General features: G+C 37.3%; 1 protein-coding gene across 1 annotated transcript in view; it reads left to right on the forward strand.

The window, feature by feature from the left end:
* The first annotated feature begins 6,170 nt into the window (after positions 1-6,170).
* KLHL13 (kelch-like family member 13) overlaps positions 6,171-20,132 on the forward strand; it is a 117,066-nt gene continuing 103,104 nt past the window's right edge. Inside the window, exon 1 of the mRNA XM_008587914.1 lies at positions 6,171-6,212. The gene's annotated coding sequence lies outside the window, so the exon portion shown is untranslated. The remainder of the gene's footprint in view (positions 6,213-20,132) is intronic.

Here is a 20,132-nt window from a genome sequence, read left to right on the forward strand (position 1 = left end):
GCTGCCACTGGAAGCCCCCTGGGCTCCCCTGCCAGAATGAGGGAGGTGCCACAGGCCTCAACCATGCCCCCCTCTCCTTTCTTCCTCTTCCTCCCACCTTATTACTCTCCCCTTCCTCCTCTCCCCATTCCCCGCACATCCTCCACAACATCTTAGAATGTAAAAACATAATAATAATAATGAATAAATAAATAAAGCTATTGAATAAGACAGTAAAAAATAAATAAAACCAAAAATCTTTGAAAAATTTTTTAAAAATTATTTTTATTTATACATATTTATGGGGTAGAGAATTGACTATCAGTATTTGTGTACAGTATGTAATGATTAAGTCAATATTATTAGTATGTTCATCATTAAAAATTGTAATTGCATTTTGTGTCCCTTATCTAATTACTCCCTATCTCCTCTCCCCCTCCCCCTTTCCCACCTCTAGTAACTATAGATCTGTTCTACTCCTTCTGAAAGTCCCTTGTTTTATTATGGTCTTTCTTTGTTTTTTAGCTCCCACTTGTGAGTGAGGACATGGGGTATTTCTTTCTTTGTCTGGCTTATTTCACTTAACATAATTTTCTCCTAGCTCATCCATGTTGTTGTTGCAAATGGCAGAATTTCATTCTCTTTTTTATGGCTGAGTAGTATTCCATTGTGTATATATACCACATTTTCCTTATCTAGTCATCTGCTGATGGGCATTTAGGTTGATTCCATATTTTGGCAATTGTAAATAGAGCTGCGATGAACATGGGAGTGCAGGCAATCCTTCAACGGGTTGATTTCCATTCCTTTGGGTATATACCAAGCAGTGGGATTGCTGGATCATATGGCAGTTCTATCTGTAGTTGTTTGAGGAACCTCCATACAGTTTTCTGTAATGGCTGTACTAATTTACAGTCCTACCAACAGTGTAGAAGAGTTTCCATTTCTCCATATCGTCACCAGCATGTGTTATTCTCAATCATTTTGATAATAGCCAGTTTAACTGGGGTATAATGATATCTCAGTGTGGTTTTCATTTGCATTTCCCTACTGGTTATTGATGTTGAGCATTTTTTCATATACCTGTTTGCCATTTGGCCATTGAGTTATTTCTTAAGCAGCACCAAAAGAAGGATCCATACAATTATCATTATTTAATATGTATCTATAAATTCTGGTCAATGGCAATAAAGGGCATAAATAATGGATAGGAGACAGAATTATCAATTTTTAGAAGATAAATGGTTTTGGGAAAACTGGATATTCTCATGCAAAAGAGTGAAACTGTACCCTTATGTTACGCCATACACAAAAATAAACTCAGAACGGATAAAAGACCTAAATGTAAGACAGGAAAGCATAAAACTCTTAGACTAAAACAAGGGGCAAAAGCTTCTTGATATTAGCCTTGGCAAGTGATTCTTTGGATATAACACCAAAAGCTCAGGCAACAGAAGCAAAAATAAACAAGTTGGTACTACATAAAAAGCTGCATGGCAGGGTAGGCCCCGTGGTTAACTCGGGAGAGTGCGGCGCTGGGAGTGCAGCGGTGCTCCTGCCATGGGTTCGGATCCTATATAGGGATGGCTGGTGCGCTCACTGGCTGACGACACCACACCAAGGGTTGCGATCCCCTTACCAGTCACAACAAAGGAAAAAAAAAAAAGCTGCATGGCAAAGGAAACAATCAGCAAAATGAAAAGGCAGCCTTTGGATTGGGAGAAAATATTTGCAAACCATATATCTGATAAAGGGTTAATATCTAAAATATATAAGGAACTTGGACAACTCAATAGCAAAAACAAATAAAAAACAAATAACACAATTACAAAGTGGGCAAAGGACCTAAATAGACATTTTTTCCAAAGAAGACATACAAATGGCCAACAGGCATATGAAAAAGTGCTCAACATCACTAATCATCAGGGAAATGCAAATCAAAATCACATTGAGATATCACCTCACACCTGTTAGGATGGCTATTATCAAAAAGTCAATCGATAACAGGTGTTGTCAAGGATATAGAGAAAAGGGAACCCTTATACACTGCTGGTGGGAATGTATATTAGTACAACCATTATGGAAAACAATATGAAATTTCTTCAAAAAAACTAAATATAGAACTACTGTATGACCCAGCAATCCCTTGGTTGGATAGATACTTCGCCAAAATAAAATCAGCACCTAATTGAGATACCTTCCCTCTCATGTTCATTGCAGCATATTCACAGTAGCCAAGATATGTAAACAATCTTCAATAGATGAATGGATAAAGAAATTGTGAGGTATATAATATTTAATGCAATATTGTTCAGTCTTTACAAAAGGAGATACTGCCATTTGTGACAACATGGGTGAACCTGGAGGACATCATGTTAAGTGAGTAAGGCGGACACAGACAAATACTGTATGATCTCACTTATGCAGAATCTAAAAGATAGTCAAATAGAAATGGAGTAGAAACATGGTTACTATTGGCAGGGAATGGGAAGAAATAAGGGAGAAATAGATGAAAGGATACACACTTGCAGTTATGTAGGATGAGTAAGTGTAGAGGTGTAATTAATGTACAGCATGAATACAGTAGTTAATAATATTGAATCGTATACTGAAAATTCACTAATAAGAGTAAATTTTAGGTGCTCTTACCACACACAAAAAAGGCAACTATATAAAATGATGGATATGTTAATATATTTGACTGCAGTAATCATTTTACTCCAAATATACCAACACATCATGTTGTATACCTTAAATATATACAATAAAAATAGAAATAAATAAAAAGGGGATAAGCTTATATACCTATAAAAGCTAAGCCTTAAAAACAACTCCTTAGTTGATAGGATAACTAAGTTACAAAAAGTTGTTGGATATAAATGAAAATTGAAAAAACATTACTTTTCATCTGTATTAGAAATAGCCATTAAGGGCCAGCCCGGTGGCGCACTGCTACAGTGCGCCACTTGGGAGCATGGTGGCGCTCCCGCCGAGGGTTCGGATCCCACATACAGACCGGTTCCCGCTCACTGGCTGAGCGAGGTGTGGGAGCAACACCGAGGGTTGCGATCCGTTGCCGGTCCTGGTCCGGTACGGGCGCGACACTGAGGGTTGGTTGCGATCCGTTGCCGGACACGAAAAAAGACAAAAAGGAAAAAAAAAAAAGAAATAGCCATTAAGAAGATATAATGGAAAACAATCCATTTACAATTGCCACAATACATAAATATTTAGTTATAACCCCGACAACATCTAGGACCTATATGAAGAAAGTTTTAAAATTCTGCTCAGAGACAGGAAAGACAACATTTAAAAAACAGACATACTGTGGTCCTTGATTAAAAAATTAAATGTTGGGAAGTGAAATTCTTCCCAAATTGTTCTATATATTTAACATACACTTAATAGGATGTTTAAAAATTTGCCAAAGTGATTCTTCAATAAGATAATGAGTATATGAAAGAAATGTATCCTTATCACTTAACACAATGTCTGGCACATAGTAATTGCTCATTAATTATTAGTAAATAAATGAATGGGCTAGTCAGAAAAATCTAATAATTTGTTATGTTTATATTTCAACAAATATTTATGGTGTCACTGCTAAGTGGTAAACATTATCGTGTGCTAAAACATGATAAAAAGTGATGAATCCTTTTTCTCATTGACCTTATATTTTTGGGGTGGGGATGTAGTCAGATAATAATCAAATTTGTATCATGGAGGATAATGCTATGAAAAGTTAATAAAACAGGTGGAAGGATAAAGAGTTAAGTGTGGGAAGGGCAATGCAGAAGGGTGTTAACCTCTTGGTACTTGGGTGTTTTTAGTCTTATAATCTGCCATCCATCATATATTTTACCCTATATGAAGTTTCATGCCAGTGCTTTATGAGTTGCAAGGAGAGGTCAACCATACATGGCTTGCTTTGTTGCAAATGGCATCTTAATCTGAACAAGCAACCTTATACACACATTATGGTAATATCTAGAAGGGCACATTGTATTGAGTCACTTTGTTGTGGTGGTGGTGATGTTTCCGATGGCATTCCTAGATCTAATAAGGACTTCTGCAATGATGTGTAATGCTCTGATAGTGATCCCATATTTTAAAAGTACTCTTTGATAGATAAAACATAGTTCACAATATTGTCTGGTATTTGCAATACAGGAGAAAGAGTGCCAATCACTGTATAATTGTATTTTTATCCCTTTAACAAATGTTATGTACCACTTTCTGTGCAAGGTGCTAGCGATATAGCAGTGAATGATAACACATGGTTACCTGCCTAGTGGGGAATACACACAAGTAATTGTATTTCTCAAGTGTTGTGAAAAGAAAGTATAGACTGCTATTGAATGAGTGTAACATATATACTCACCTGGTCTTGAAAGGTCAGGGCAGGCTTCCTTGGTGAAGTTATGTTTCCTCTACTTCTCTCCATCTCCAGTTACCATTACCTTAGTCCAAACTGCTATTATCTTTTGCCTTTACTCCTGCAATAAACATATTGCATCCATCCCTTTCTCTGACTTTTATCCACAAGTTGATACTGATAGAAATAGACAATTAAATAAACAAATAAATGGGGGAGAAAAGTCTTCCATACAGAAGAATTACACATTTTATGTGTGTGTGTTGTGTGTATCTATCTATCTATCTATATATATATATCACCACCCCCAGGAAGTGGAACTTCATCTTCCTTCCCCCTTGGGTGTGGATTTGATGATTCACTTCCAAAGAAGTGTGTGGAATGGAAAAAATGGTACCTTTATAATGAAGAAATCTGACAAATACTACCTGTGGTAGACAGAATAATAGCCTCCCAAGGATGTCCACATCGTAATTCCCAGAACCTGTAACTATGATACTGTACATGGCAAAAAGAACTTTGCAGATGTGATTAAATTAAGGGATGGGGAGATTATCTTGGACTATCTAGGTGGGCCCAATCTAATCACAAGAGTTTTGATAAGAGGGACAATGGTTTGAGTCAGAAAAAGGAGATGTGATGATGGATCCTAAGGTTGATGTGATGCCCTTTGAAGATGTAGGAAGGTGCCACAAGCCAAGGAATGCAGGTGGACTCTAGTAGCTGGAATAGGGAAGGAAACTAATTTTCTCCTGAAGCTATGTCAACAATTGATTTTTGACTTCTAACCTCCAGAACTGTAAGATAGTAAATTGGTGTTGTTTAAAGCCACTAAGTTTGTTGCCATTTGCCACAATGGCAATAAGAAATCAATATGCCACGTTTTCAGAACCTGATGCACAGGCTAATATATTCCAGGAGCTGTAATTTCTGACTTGATGTAAACACAGTAGAGGTATTAATGGTGTGTTGTAGAAAAGGGGCACACAGTAGACAGGGACAGCACTCTCGCTGCTTTAAAAAGCAGCACCTCTGCCAGGTCTCAGATTCAGTGCTGATGCTGGTTGTTCTGACTCTTCCTGTCTACAAGATATTTAGCAGTAAGTTGAGGGTGGCAGGATCAGAGGCTATTAGCTATTTGTTATTTAAAATTGAACATTCATGTATTTATCTACGTTTTCTTCATCCAGTTGTATAATTTATGCTCATTGTGAAGTATTTGGAAAAATTACAGAAAAATTACAATCCCGCTGCTCCAAAAGCACTGTTAATATTTTGGAATTCATAAATGCAAGTGTTTATTCAACAGGTGAAGATTCCCCAGTATTGTAAACACGACATGTCCAAACCTGTCTAATCTTAGCCCCCATTACCTGCCTCCTCATCTATAGTCTTGGCTTCATTTAATGACACCACCATTTACTCAGTTGCCTGAGTCAGAAACTTGGGCATCATCCTAGACTCTTTTTCTCATCCCCTCATATTCAGTCAGTCACCAACTCCTGTTACCCCTTCCTAGTTATTTCTCCAATCTGTTCTTTCAGCCATTTATTCTTATTACTACTTCTTTAGTTCAGATCTATGTGATTTGTCACCTAGATTATTATAATATCCTTTTTTTTTTGCCTCTAGTCTTAGCCCCCTCTAGTCTTAGTCCACCCCCCCACCCCTTATAGTTTATCCCTCTCATTGCAGCCATAATGATCTTTCTGAAATGTAAATATGTTCATATCGTTTCCTTGTTTAGATTTCTCCAGTGGCTCCCAGTGTGGCAAGTCCTCTCATATGGCTCCTCTCTACCTCACCAACATCATCTCCTGCCCAGAGCATGTGTTGCAGCCTCCCCCAACATTGGAAGGTGACATGTTCCCTAATAATTTCCATCCTTCTTTCTGGAATGCTTTCTTTCATGTTCTTGGCTTAACCAACTCCTGTTTATCCTCCAGGACCCAGCACAGGTATTAACTCCTCTGTGAAACTTTTTCTGATGTGTACGCCACTGCCTTTTCCAAGCAGAATTAGGAATCCCTTTCTTATGGCTCCCATATCATTGACTCTGATCTCTGTGGTGTCAGTGGTGATCAAAGTCCCAATAGTAGTGGTAGTTGTATTGACAGGAGTCATTATAATAGGTAACTTAAATAGCATTAACTTTGTTCCAGGTACAAATCTTTTATATATATTAATTTATCTTTTTCTCCTAATAGTGCTATGAAGTAGGTACTAATCCTTATTCCCATTTTATAAACATGGAAATTGAGGCACAGAGAGATTAAATAATTTGTTCAAGGTTGCACAGTTAAGCATGGATTCAGGGTTCAAATGCAGCAAGTCTGTCCAGCTCTAGACTCTGTGCATTTAACCATGTGACAGTCTGTCTCCTTTTGTGGATTATGAGATCCCTGAAGATGGGAGTTTTGACTGTCCTATGTCACCTGTCCTGTTGTCCTATTACCTAAAACTAATTTGTCATAGGTAGTTAATGGTTAAACCCTTCCCATGATGAGACAGGGCAGGAAGTGAATGAAAAGGAATGTACCACCCCGCCTCTTCCAATCAGAATTAGGTGTTGCTTTCCTATGGTTCCCATGTTATTGACTCTTTTATCTGTGGTGTCAGTAGTGGTGGTCAAAGTCGCAATAGTGAGAGAAGCTGTATTGAAAAGAGTCATTATAATAGCTACTCATGGTGTTTACTCTAAGGCCAAGCCAATTTTGCTTGTTTTTGGTGTGCATACATTTATGCTGATATATTAATGCCATAATTGATCAAAGCAATTTTTTCCTTAAAATGTTTTCACTTTCATCTTTTTTATTTATTATTTATATAATTTTTTTAAAAAATCACACTGAAAGCCATGATACCATCCTGGACTCAGTATGAAGATATTAATACTCATCCTGGAGCAGATACCTCCACCTTTGTGCCCTCCACCCCCTCCCTTTTTTTTTTTTTGTAGAAAAGAAAGTGGTTACCCTGCCTTTTGCAGGGATGATAAAGAATATTTCCAATTTCTGTGGGTATCTTAGGTATGCTGCCAGGGAAGTCAGGATAAATGCTTCTATGTAGCAGGATTTTTATTTATTTATTTTTAACACATGATTGTACATATCTGTGAAGTACAGTATTGAATATCAATACCTGTGTGCAATATGTTGGTGGGACTGTAAATTAGTACAGCCATTGTGGAAAACAATATGGAGGTTCCTTAAACAAGTACAGACAGAACTGCCATACGATCCAGCAATACCACTGCTGGGGATATACCCAAAGGAATGGAAATCATCGTGTTGAAGGGAAACCTGTACTACCATGTTTACTGAAGCTCTGTTGACAATAAGCAAGAGTTGGAACCAACCTAAATGTCCATTGATGGACGACTGGATAAGGAAAATGGGGTATATACACACAATGGAATACTACTCTGCCATAAAAAAGCATGAAATTCTGCCATTCGCAACAATGTGGGTGAGCGTGGAGAAAATTACAAATGAAATCAGCCAGGCACAGGAAGAGAAATGCTGTGTGCCATCACCCATAAATGGGAGCTAACAAAGAAAAAAGACAGACCACAATAAAACGTTGAACTTTCAGAAGGAGAGAACAGACCTATAGTTACTAGAGGAGGGAAAGGGGGAGGGGAAGAGCTGATAGGGAGTAATTGGGTAAGTCTCACAAAAAGTAAATATGATTTGTAATGATGAACATGCTAATCATATTGATTTGATCATCACATACTGTAGACAAATACTGATAGCTCTGTACCCCATAAATATGTATAAATAAAAATAATTAAAAAATAAATAAATGAATGAAAAGAAAGATACAGCAACCACATTAATTCATTGAATTTTCCAAAGGAGAGAACAGAACTGAGGCCACCAGAGGTGGGAAAGGGGGAAGTGGAGGTTAGCGAGAAATTAGTAAAGGACCACAAATGATTACGTTGTGTGATGATAAACAGAGTAATTATCCTGATTTCCTCCTTTTTAAGTATTTCATTTTATCTCCTTTTCATCTTTCCAAAAAGTGCAGTTGTAAGGTGGTGAGTGTTACAAGATTATGTAAAATTTCCAAATCCTAAATGACAGTTGTGTCATGTTCTATTTTTGGTTACATGTGACAAGGAATATAGACCCATGAAATAATTCAGAGCCTTAATTAATGTGAATGCTTTTAAAAAATATATAGCCAGAGGACAAAGTTTTTCCTTATCTTTCTAGTTATCAGTGCTGTGTGATAATTTGACCACATCCCTCCCCGCAGCACTTCATTTTCTTTCTATGATTGCATCAATTCAGATTACAATGAAAAGAAAAAGAGTAATACATTTTTTCCCCTAGAAAATCTTGCATTGGATTATAGTTTCCATGCCTACCTTTGGGGCTTAGCTATGGCAATTTAAAGCTTTGTTATCCACAAATAGCCCTGCTATGGGTCTCCACTGAGAGCCTGAGGCCTTAATCTGACATTGAGGGAAAGGAAACATGTCTTTCTCCTTTCCTGACTATCTATGTATGCATGCTGTGTTATGAAATGAATTATCCTGAAGGTGAAGACGTTTTCCTGTATCAGCACAGCATGGCATAGCTGACATAGATACGGGCTATAGATAGCTAGAAAGAAATCCTCTAGTGATTTTCGCAATCTGTTTTAGGTGAAACAAGTAACAGAGGCGGTGAAGTGAATTCAAATAAAATTTAAAGTTATTTTTGACAAGAAGAGCTGTCTAAATGTAGATGGTGTCATTTATTTTCCCTGGCACATTATTGCAAATACCAATATATAACTTTGTCCAAACTTATCTGAGATCAGCCATTGTCCAGAGTTGGCAGGCCTCTCAGGCTTGGCTTGGCTTGGCTCCCACTTTTGCCCTGTTAAGCTTGGGTGGCTGTTCTGAGTTGGTGGAAGGCAATCTAGAATACACTTTTCTCTCTAGGTTCCCTGAGGCAGTGCTAAAACTGAGAAGGCCTTTAGGGAGAAATAGCTATTTGATCTCCAGACCCCACTGCCTGCTCCTCCATGTTACACTTATCCTTTGACCGTGTGACATAAAGGGGAAAATTCATAAATACTAGTTTTGGTCCCATACTCCTATTCATTTCCCATTAAGGGCAATTTACCTGATTTAGCCTTCTGTTAAAAAAGCAGAATGCAATACTGAGTTTGGAGTTGGAAAAGCCCTGTTTTTTGGTCTTGGTTCTGCCAACATAGCAGTGGCAGTTTATTTAACTTGCCACCAGTTTCTTTCTTTTTTCTTTTTCCTTTTTTTTCCGTAACAGAAATGCTTTCTTTGTCTTGTCTTGAAAATTAATGAGATGATATGCTTGAATCACTTTGTTCTCCCTGGAAGATGGACCCTGAATAAATTCAAGTTGATTTTTTGAAAGGAATTGAAAGCAGAATTAAGGCTATTTGTTTTTCTAAGAATAGTTGTGGCTCCACGAATAACAGACTACATTTCTTTAGAGATAGGAATAGATTGCAGAGATAGTGTTCAACTCTCTTAAATGTACAAAGACACGGTGTCTGACAGGTAAAGGTGAGAGAACTTCTCTAAGTTCACACAGCAAGGGAAAGAGCCAAGATGTGATTACCTAGGTTTTTTGATGCAGTTAAGTGTTATTTTTATCTGAAACCTGCATTTCACACATTTAATGCAAAATATAACCTATGTTTAAAACTATTCTGTTAGATTTTCAGTATTATATAGTGCATGTGATAAACTTAATATTTACATTTAAATTGGTGTAGGCTTTACCGTTCATTTTTATGTGTAAAATACTTTTCCTCTTAGCTAAATAGTTCCAGTAGTTTCTTTTCTGTGGGTTTGATAGAGAATAAGTATTGATCTAATAATCATGAGAGATAGGGAGGTGGATAAAAATAGAATGGAAACTAAACCGAATCTGTTCTAAACTTTGCTAAGAGTGCAATTCTAGTGTATTATTTGGCCTTAAACATATACTTAATGACACACCTATGAGGGTACTTCAAAAAGTTCGTGAAGAAATAGAATTAAAAGATAATATGAATTTCCATAAACTTTTGGAGTTACTCTTGTACATCCGGGCACAGCTCTTTCTGTTAACAACATTGTTAATTCAATTCTAATTCACTCTCCTGCCTCAGTTGTTTTGTTACCCCTAAAACTGCTCGCTCAAATCATTACATGACTTCTTTCTAGCTATATGTAGCCCCATGTATTAGTTTCCTATTGCTGCTGTAACAAATTACAGGTATCACAACCTCAGGGCCATAAATAACACTGATTTATTATCTTACAGTTCTGGAGGTCATGGGGCTAAAATCAAGGTATAGGCAGTACTGTGTTACTTTCAGGAGGCTCTGCAGGAGAACCCATTTCTTTGCCTTTTCCAGCTTCTAGAGGCCACCTACATGCCTTTGCCAGTGTCCCTCTTCCTCCAACTGCAATGCCAGCAATGATGAGTCAATTTCTCCTCATATCTCATGACTTGGACATCTGTTGCTTTCCTCTTCCAACTTTAAGGGCCCTTAGAGTACATTGAGCCCACCTGAATAATCCAGGATGATCTCCCCGTCTCACAACCCTTAACTTAATCACACCTGCATAGTCTCTTTTGCCATGTTAGGCAACATACTCACAGGTCCCAGGGATTAGGAAGCAGACACCTTTGGGGGCCGCTATTGGGCCCACCACACCCATACCAATGTCAACTATACCATGCTGTGTGTTTTCCTTTGGAGGGTGTTAGAGTTTTGCTATTTTTCAATTAAAAAAATCGTTTTCAAAAATATTAATCATAACAGAACTGTGGTTACTAGATGAGAGAAGGGGAGGGGGGTTAGGGAGAAATTGGTTAATGGATACAAAGAATGATTACGTTTTGCAATGATGAATATGCTAATTTTCCTGATTTGGTCATCACATATTATACACAAATACCATCCACTCTGTACCCGACAAATATGTATAATCAATTATATTTCAATAAAAAATATTTGTCATAAATCCTTATTTCAATGCCCCCCACACAAGAGAATTTCTACCCATTATAGATAATTGTTTAATATTTTATATATATGAAAAATAAAGACATTTTTTTTTTTTCCTTTTTGTCTTTTTCCGTGTCCGGCAACGGATCGCAGCCCTCAGTGTTGTCCCCGTACCGGACCGGGACCGGCAACGGGATCGCAACCCTCGGCGTTGCTCCCGCGCCTCGCTCAGCCAGCGAGCGGGAACCGGTCTGTATGTGGGATCCGAAGCCTTGGCGGGAGCACCGCCACACTCGCAAGCGGTGCACTATAGCAGTGCACCACCGGGCCGGCCCAAAAAATAAAGAAATTTTGAAAAATGCAGAAAAGAAAATCATACATAATTCCCTCTACTTTAATGCAAGCCGTTTATGTTGGTATATTTTCTTTCAACCATTGTTCATGCGTATACTTAACACAGTCATAATGTATGTGCAATTTTGTATTTTACCTTTCTTATACAATGTGATACTGCTAATACTTCCTATTGTTAATAGTCTTCCTAATAATCATTTAATAAAAACATAACATTTCTCCTTATAAAATCACTCTATGTTCATTATGGAAAATTTAAAATATATAGAAAAGTATAAATAAAGAATAATTTCTAATCCCATCATTCAAATTTAACTACTGTTAACATTTTGGTATATTTCATTCAGTCATTTTTTTCTTCCTGTTTTTTTTTTATAAAGCAAAATTGGACTTATACCTTAAGTCTTTTCATATCATGCTTTTCTCTTAATAATAATGCAATGTTAACATTTCCCATTTAACATGTTATATGAAAAAAATAAGAAAATACAAATCATACATAATCCAGTTGAATAATATTACAGTTAACATTTTGGTCTATATTCATATAAAATGTATGTGTGTGTTATTATTATTACAAAAACGGGCTTATTTTATACATACTATTTTCTATTTGTGTTTTTCACTTAATATATGAAGGGTATTTTCCTGTGTCCCCATTTCTTTTCAGCATCACTCTATGTAGTATTATATGGGGTAGCTTATAAAATGCTTAAGACACTATCTGGAACATAATAAGCACTCAAATGTTGTTTGTTCTTGTAATTGTTGTCATCAGCCTCATCATAGGTATTATTTTATTGTATGTGTGTACCAAAATTTGTGTTAGCATTTTCCTATCTACAAAACTTTTTCTTTTGAAACATTCTCAAATTTACAGAAAAACTGCAAGATCAGTATATAGAACATTTCTTTTTCTTGAACCATTTTACAATAAGTTGCTTATACAATGCTCATCAGCCTCAAATTCTCTAGTGTATAATTCCTATAAACAAGAACATTCTCCTACATAACCTAACCTCAATTCAACCATCAAATTCAGGAAATTAACATTAATACATTATTACTACATTCTAATCAAAGCCCATTAAAAATTTTCCAATTATCCCCAAAGTGTTCTTGATTAAAAAAAAAGTTCAGAATCACGTGTTGCATTTAATTGTAATGCCTGTTTGGTTTTCTTCCATCTGGAACACTTCCTCAGTCTTTCCCTGACTTTCATGACCTTGACACTTTTGAAAACTGCAGACCAGTTATTTTGTAGAATGTTCCTCGGTTTGCATTAGTATTAAAGGTTCCTCATGATTACATTCAGGTTTTGCTTTTCAGCAGGAATTGCATAGAAATGATCATGTATTTTTCTCATTGCATTCTATCAGGTGGCACCTGGTGTTGATTTGTCCTATACAAACTTGATAACTAGATTAAGTTGGTATCTGTTAGGCCTCTCCACTGTAAAGTTACATTTTTTCTTCTTTCTAATTAATGGTCTTTCTAAGAAGGTGGGGAGTATTTTGAAACCATATAAATATCTTATTCTTCATCAAATTTTCAGTATTTATTGCATCAGCATGGGATCATAGTTTCCTATTTTATTCAAAAAGTTATAATCTGTTATTTATTTTGTTGCCAAATGGTCCTGGATTTGGACAGTAAGAGCCCCTTCAAGTTGTTTTCTGTGTCCTTTTGACATGCCTCCATCATTCTTACTTACATTCAAATTTCATCTTGTACTTTCCAAGTGCTTCCTTACATTCTGGTTCATCTTGTACTTTTTCTACCTTTGCTCTGAAATCAGCCATCCTGGTTCCTTTTAGTAGAGAATAGTAACTAGAACCAAAATCTATGTTCAAGGAGTGCTCATTGCTATTGGAGTATTGCTCTCAGGTCCTTTCAGGGGACAGAGCTAGGACACACACACACACAATTTATACCTATATTTCTATATCTTTATGTATCGAAAACCATGAGTTCCCACCAATACCTCAGATTAATACCATAGGGTTCATTCTAGTTTTCTCCCTTTCCATGATTTCACCTCTCAGTCGTTGACATTAAGAAGCATCTCTACCATTATTTGGCCAATCCCCCCATATGTAGCCAATGCCCTGTTGATGCACTCTTGCCTCCCACACTCTGAATTCCCTCTCCACTCTGCTTGGCCTCCAGCAATCCTGGATGTGGCTGCTGCTTCCCTGTATGAACACACTCCTCATTTTGTTCACCTCTCAACTCACTGTGCTAGGTGGATATTGATGCTGTCTTCCTGCAGTAACACTTTCCTCATCCTCTCAAGCCCCACAAAGGGTCTTCACCATGTCCTTTCCCCAGGGCATGCCTACTTTGGTTGTCCCCACTAATGTGTTTTGGACTGAACTGTTCAGGAAGGGGAAGGGAAAGAACATTTTCTGTACTTTGACTTTTATGCTGTTGTCACCTTTTCCCTTACAACCATGATTTTTAGTGAATATATTACCCTTCTGTTAGATGTTTAGTTATCTTACATACTTTTTGTCATGGTGGTTTTTGTAAATAGTGCTTTCCTGCAGTCAACATCCACATATTTTTATTATAATTTATGGGATTTTTGCTTGTTAATTTGAGTACTTTTCTTCAAATTAATATTAATTAGCTTACTGGTTTATCATTATTACTGGCTTAATTTTTACCTAATTATGTTACAGAAATAAGGTGTTAGAAAATGAGGCAGCTGGGAATAAGATGATTTTTCAGATAATTATGGTATAATTTATAGAATCACTACTGTTTTTGCATAATAATCATTTTTGAATGGAGACAATTTTAAAACCTATTGCATAAATAACCTATCCTGGTTATTTAGGGTTAGAAACATGAGTTCAAAAAATCCTAGTTCCTTAGCATGGCATAGAAATCTTTGCTAGCCCCACTTTTTGCTACTTCTCATTTTGGTACCCCATGCTGTTACAGTATTGCATTATTTGCCTTTTCCCAAATATGCCACATTCTTTCATATTTCTGTGATAGTGTCGGATTACCCAGAAGGTAGATCAAGCACATGCTCAGAGCACCAACCATGCATAGGTACCAAACAATGAGGAGAAAAAAAAAGAGTATTTGATATTTCATGAGCATCACATTTGTCATCATCAAAGAAATTAGATCTTTGTTGTACTTCCTTACACTTAATTTACAGTTTAGAATTATTTTTATTTTGAAATACATGTGAGGGAGGCACCATAGCCTTTTTTGTAATTAAGGCCTCTAAAGGTTTATTCAGACCCTCCTCTGCCTTTGCTCTTGCTGGATCTTAGCACTGTGAACCCTGCTTCTGACAGAATTACATGCCATTCCATCCCATTGCATTTTATTACACATCTATCATAAAACTTAGCAATTGTGTAATAATTATTTTTTAATAGTCTCTCTCAACTAGACCATAAAGTCCATGAGGAAAATGACATGCTCCTGTCTAGCCATCCATTTTTTGCATCTAACCCAGTGACTTATGCAGAGTAGGACTCATTAAATGTCAAACCAAATAATTTATTGCCTTGTTTATAGATGCAGATTAAATTATTTCTTTTAAACTGTAGGAGACTTGATTCATTAGCATCTGCTAAGATAGAATTTGACATGTTCAGGTAGTCTAGTTTGTTAATATATCAAACTGTTTAAAGAATAGGCAGTGTTCAGAAATAAGCAATCTGAAAAAGCCATAGGATTCTTATGCAATAAGATGGTTTACTGGTGTTTTTTCCTTCTAGCTTGACCACTGTTCTAACAATCAGGATACATCTTTAGGTTTTCTAGATTTATTCCTGTACACATATGTTCATTCACTTGCGTTAGTTTTTTTTTTTTTTTTTCCTTTTTGTCTTTTTTCGTGACCGGCAATGCATCGCAACCCTCGGTGTTGCGCCCGCACCTCGCTCAGCCAGTGAGCAGCCGGTCTGTATGTGGGATCCAAACCCTTGGCAGGAGCGCCGCCACGCTCCCACGTGGCGCACTGTAGCAGTGCGCCACTGGGCGGCCCTTGCATTAGTTTTTTAAAGATCAAAGAACCTTTTCAGTTAGGTTTGGACCAGAGTTGTAGGCACTTCTGATTTGTTCAGTAAAGACAGTTTAAAAAGAAAAAAAAAAAAAAACATGTAGAATTTTGTTGGTTGGATTTCACATGACCACTAGCTCTTTTGCTGCTTAAGCATCCTCTATGTATGGCCTGCAGGAACCATAGAATGGCTTAACTCATTCCTATCTATAGGGACAGTCCTGACGTAGACAACAAAAAGGTTCCAAAGGTTATCTTTTGAGTGTGGGGCCATTTGAGTAGAATGATTTCCAACGGCAGTGGTTCCCATGTGCCAGTTAGCACATGCAAGTTGGTTCGTTACAGATATTGTCACAGGTCTGCAGTGAAATACAAAAAACAACAGTATAGTGATTTTCCTCAGAAAGTTAACTTTATTGATTATAAAGTACCATCCTTTATTCTGAGATTGTCCTTCATACTTTTTGGTTGTTAAAATGCTCATTTGCCCTTTCTTTAATAAAAGATGGTGATCAGGGATTGTGAATCTGTACCCTTATTTTTTGAAACCCTTGAGACAATATATATTTCAGAATTAAGGTTCTATTTGGATTTTAGGACAGTAATTAAAGTCCATGTATCATAAATTACATAACAGCACCAGCAGGGTCTGAGGTGACACCCCATAATCAGTTACGGTAATGTTTCTACAGTGAGACATAAGAATATTTACACTAAGTGAGAGAAAAAGCCTGTGAATAGCCTCATGTCAGTTCAGGTCAGGCTTTTCTGCCAGATCAATTCAGGTCAGTTCAGAGTTTGCTGCCAAATGAGTTATAGGCAAGAAAAAAGGGGAAATTTGATTTCCAAATGTTTGGATTTTGAAATCGTGGATAAGGGATTGCCTTTTAAATGTTTTTACTTTGCAAAATAAAGTTGGCTACCCTATCTAGGACCCCAAAATGTTTTTGAAATTTCACTGGTCAACAAAATCCCAAAGCATGGGAAACACTCCCTTGAAAACTATTGAAGTGAGCATAACTTTACTTTTATAGTCATTCCTAGCCAATAATAATGTTCCTCTCTATTTTGTTTGCAAAACTGTTGGTTATAATCCTTGAATGTTGTAAGATTCCCCTAATATGCTTCTAATTTAAGTAAATTGAAATTGTTTATCTCGTAGCAATTTTAAGAGGTTGGGGCAGGAGAGAAGGTTGTAAACTAAACCCATCAACAATTCCCAGTGATAGGTTAGGCTTCTCTGATAGGGATGAGTTCTAACCTGAAAGGTTCTCGTTTGTGTTTGTTTGGCCAAATAGATTAGTGAACTTAAGACTCTAGAGGTTGGTCTGTAGAAGGGAAGGGCAATGTCAAATAGCTGTATGAACTTAGGTTAATTGATTAATCTTTGGTGTTTGTAGTTTATGTTCTCATCCATCAAATGAGGCTAGCAGTTTCCACCTCACAATTGTAACGTGAGTTAGCAGCTGTGAAAATACTTTCACAGCGAAGGCCACTTTAACAAGTCAAATCGTTATTCTGAGGAATAATTTATATAGTATGAACTAATAGAATCAAAGCGATACAGCTACACAATTCTTATCCTAGCAAATTTGTCCAGAAATACATGTGGTAATACATGTATTTGACCTAGCTGGGCTATAATTTGGCTCTTGCTTAAAAACAATATGAGTATTTCTTTGTTAACCAATGTACCAGTTATCGATTTATTGCTCCTCAGCTTCAGATTCATCCTTTTTTGCCTGCTCTGTGAAAATGGGCCTGAACCCTTTAATATCCGTTTCCTTTACCATCTAGCACTGAACTTTTGTCAGTAGAGGGTGCTGGAAAGGCAAGTCCGGAAGGAAGGGTTTTACTTCCTGGTTCCTGTGTGCTCGCTCAGCAGGCTATTCACTTGGGCATCTTCACTAGTGCTTAACTTCTTTGCGCAGTGGTCAGTAGCTTTTCTTGGTGCCCTCAGAGACAGTTTTGTAGTAGACTGCTTCTGGTAGGACACTTCACTGAAGGTTCATTTCAGACATGTTCCAAAGAATGGGTTCTGGCAAATTCCAGCAAATGAGCACTACAGAAAATTCTCTGCCCTTCATTGACCTACACCTGTGCCTTCTCCAGTAAGGTGTGATTCTCAGCCCTGGGTGGGAGGCACTTCCTTGGGTGCTGTATCTCAACCCTAAGGGAATTGGTTGCTCCTGATATCTGTGATTCTTGTATTTTGTAGAATTCTTATTACTAGCCAATTTGAAATCACTCCAATTCACTGTTAATCCAATCCCCTGTCATAGTTAAGAATTCCTTATGTGAAAGTTTCAATTACTGAGTTCAAATTACTGTGTGATTTCAATCTCCCAGTCAGACTGAGACAGATGCAACCAGTTAATGGTCTCTATGAGCCACCATGTATTACTTGCAAGGTGATTCTTAAGAGATGACGCTATTGTACCTGTAGCTAAAAAAAATTAAGACAACACATTTCAAATATTCTTTAGGGAAATGTCTTAAATGCCATAAAGTCGAGCTGTTCTTCCCATAGAGTCTCTGTGTATCTGTGTACTCCATCTCTGTCTCCATTTCCTTCACTGTTCTTACTCTTCTCCCTTTCTCCCCCTATTTGCCTTTATAAACTTAGTTTCTTTTTAAAATTTTTTTTTAGATTTCTTTCTAGGTATTTTTTATTCATTTAAATTGTTTTAAAATTTTGTCATCACACAATGTAATCATTTTTTGTGGTCCTTTACCAATTTCTTCTGAGCCCCCCTTCCCCCTCCCCTGTTGTCCTCAGTTCCATACTCTCCTTTTGAGAGTTCAAGGAATTATTGTGATTGTTCTATCTTTCCTTCTTTCTTTTTTTGTTTCTCTTTTTTTTCAGCTCCCATTTATAAGTGAGGACATGCAGTATTTCTCTTTCTGTGATTGGCTTATATCACTTAGCATGATTTTCTCGAAGCTTATCCATGTTGCTGCAAATGGGAGAATTTCATTCCTTTTTATGGGTGAGTAGTATTCCGTGGTGTATATATACCCCATTTTCTTATCCAGTCATCCATCAATGGACATTTAGGTTGGTTCCAACTCTTAGCTATTGTAAATAGAGCTGCGATAAACATGGGAGTGCAGGTATCCCTTTGGCATGATGTTTTCCATTCCTTTGGGTATATACCCAGCTGCAGAATTGCTGGATTATATGGCAGTTCTATCTGCAATTGTTTGAGGAAACTCCATACTATTTTCCATAATGGCTGCACATATTTATGGTCCCACCAACAGTGTAGGAGGGTTCTCCTTTCTCCAAATCCTTGCCAGCATTTGTTATTTTCTGTCTTTTTGATACTGGCCAGTCTAACTAGGGAGAGATGATATCTGCTGTAGATTGGATGACCCCCAACCTCACCAATGTTTAATCCCCACTGTAACTGTTGAGGATGAGAAATCCTATTATGATAATTGAAAACTGGGGCCTTGAAGAGGTGATTAGATTGTAGGACCATGCTGTAGTTTATGGGTTAATAATGGAGGTTAGTGGCATGGTTCTGAGGGCTTTAAAAGAAGAGCACATAAGAGGTTAGCCTCTCTCTGCTCTGTCATTTCCTGCCATGTGAGAGCCCTATTTCACTGTTGCCACCACCAAGACCCTCACGAGATGTGTTCCCTGGACTTTGGACCTCCCAGCCTCAGAAACTGTAAGCAATAAATTTTGTTTTCTATAAATCACCCAGTTTCAGGTATTTTTTTATAAGCAACAGAAACAGGTCAAAACGGAAAACTGATACCAGAGAAGTGGGGTGTTGCTTATAACAAATACTTGAAAATGTGGAAGTGGCTTTGAAACTGGTTATTAGGCAAAGGTTGGAGGAGTTTGGAGGACTTAGAAGACAAAAAGACAAGGGAAAGTTTGGGATGTCTTAGAGATTGGTTACATGGTGGTGAGCTGAATACTACTAATAGAAATATGGATAGTAAAGGTCATTCTGAGAAGATTTCAGATATAAATGAGAAGGGAATTATTGGAAACTGGTGCAAAGATCACCCTTGCTATGAACTGGCAAGAAACTTGGCTGCATTCTGTTCATGCATGTATTAGTCCATTTTTGTGTTGCTATAACTGTATACCTGAGACTGAGTAATTCATAAAGAACAGGTTTATTTGGCTTTACATTCTGGGACAGCTATATCTGGTGCAGGCCTCAGGCTGCTTCTACTTATGGCAGAAAATGACAGGCCACCCCACAGGTACAAGCAGATTACATGGTGAGAGGAAGCAAGAGAGAGAGAGAGAGAGAGAGACAGAGAGACAGAGAGAGGGACTCTTCCCACCAATACATAGCACATCCAAAACAATGCAATATCTCATCTACTTGACTGCTTTTGGGATTTTGTTCATAAACTCTTTGCCCAGTCCTACTTCCTGAAGTGTTTCCC

Source organism: Galeopterus variegatus, unplaced genomic scaffold, assembly GCF_000696425.1.
Source record: "Galeopterus variegatus unplaced genomic scaffold, G_variegatus-3.0.2 Scaffold4587, whole genome shotgun sequence".
Lineage (NCBI taxonomy): Eukaryota > Metazoa > Chordata > Mammalia > Dermoptera > Cynocephalidae > Galeopterus > Galeopterus variegatus.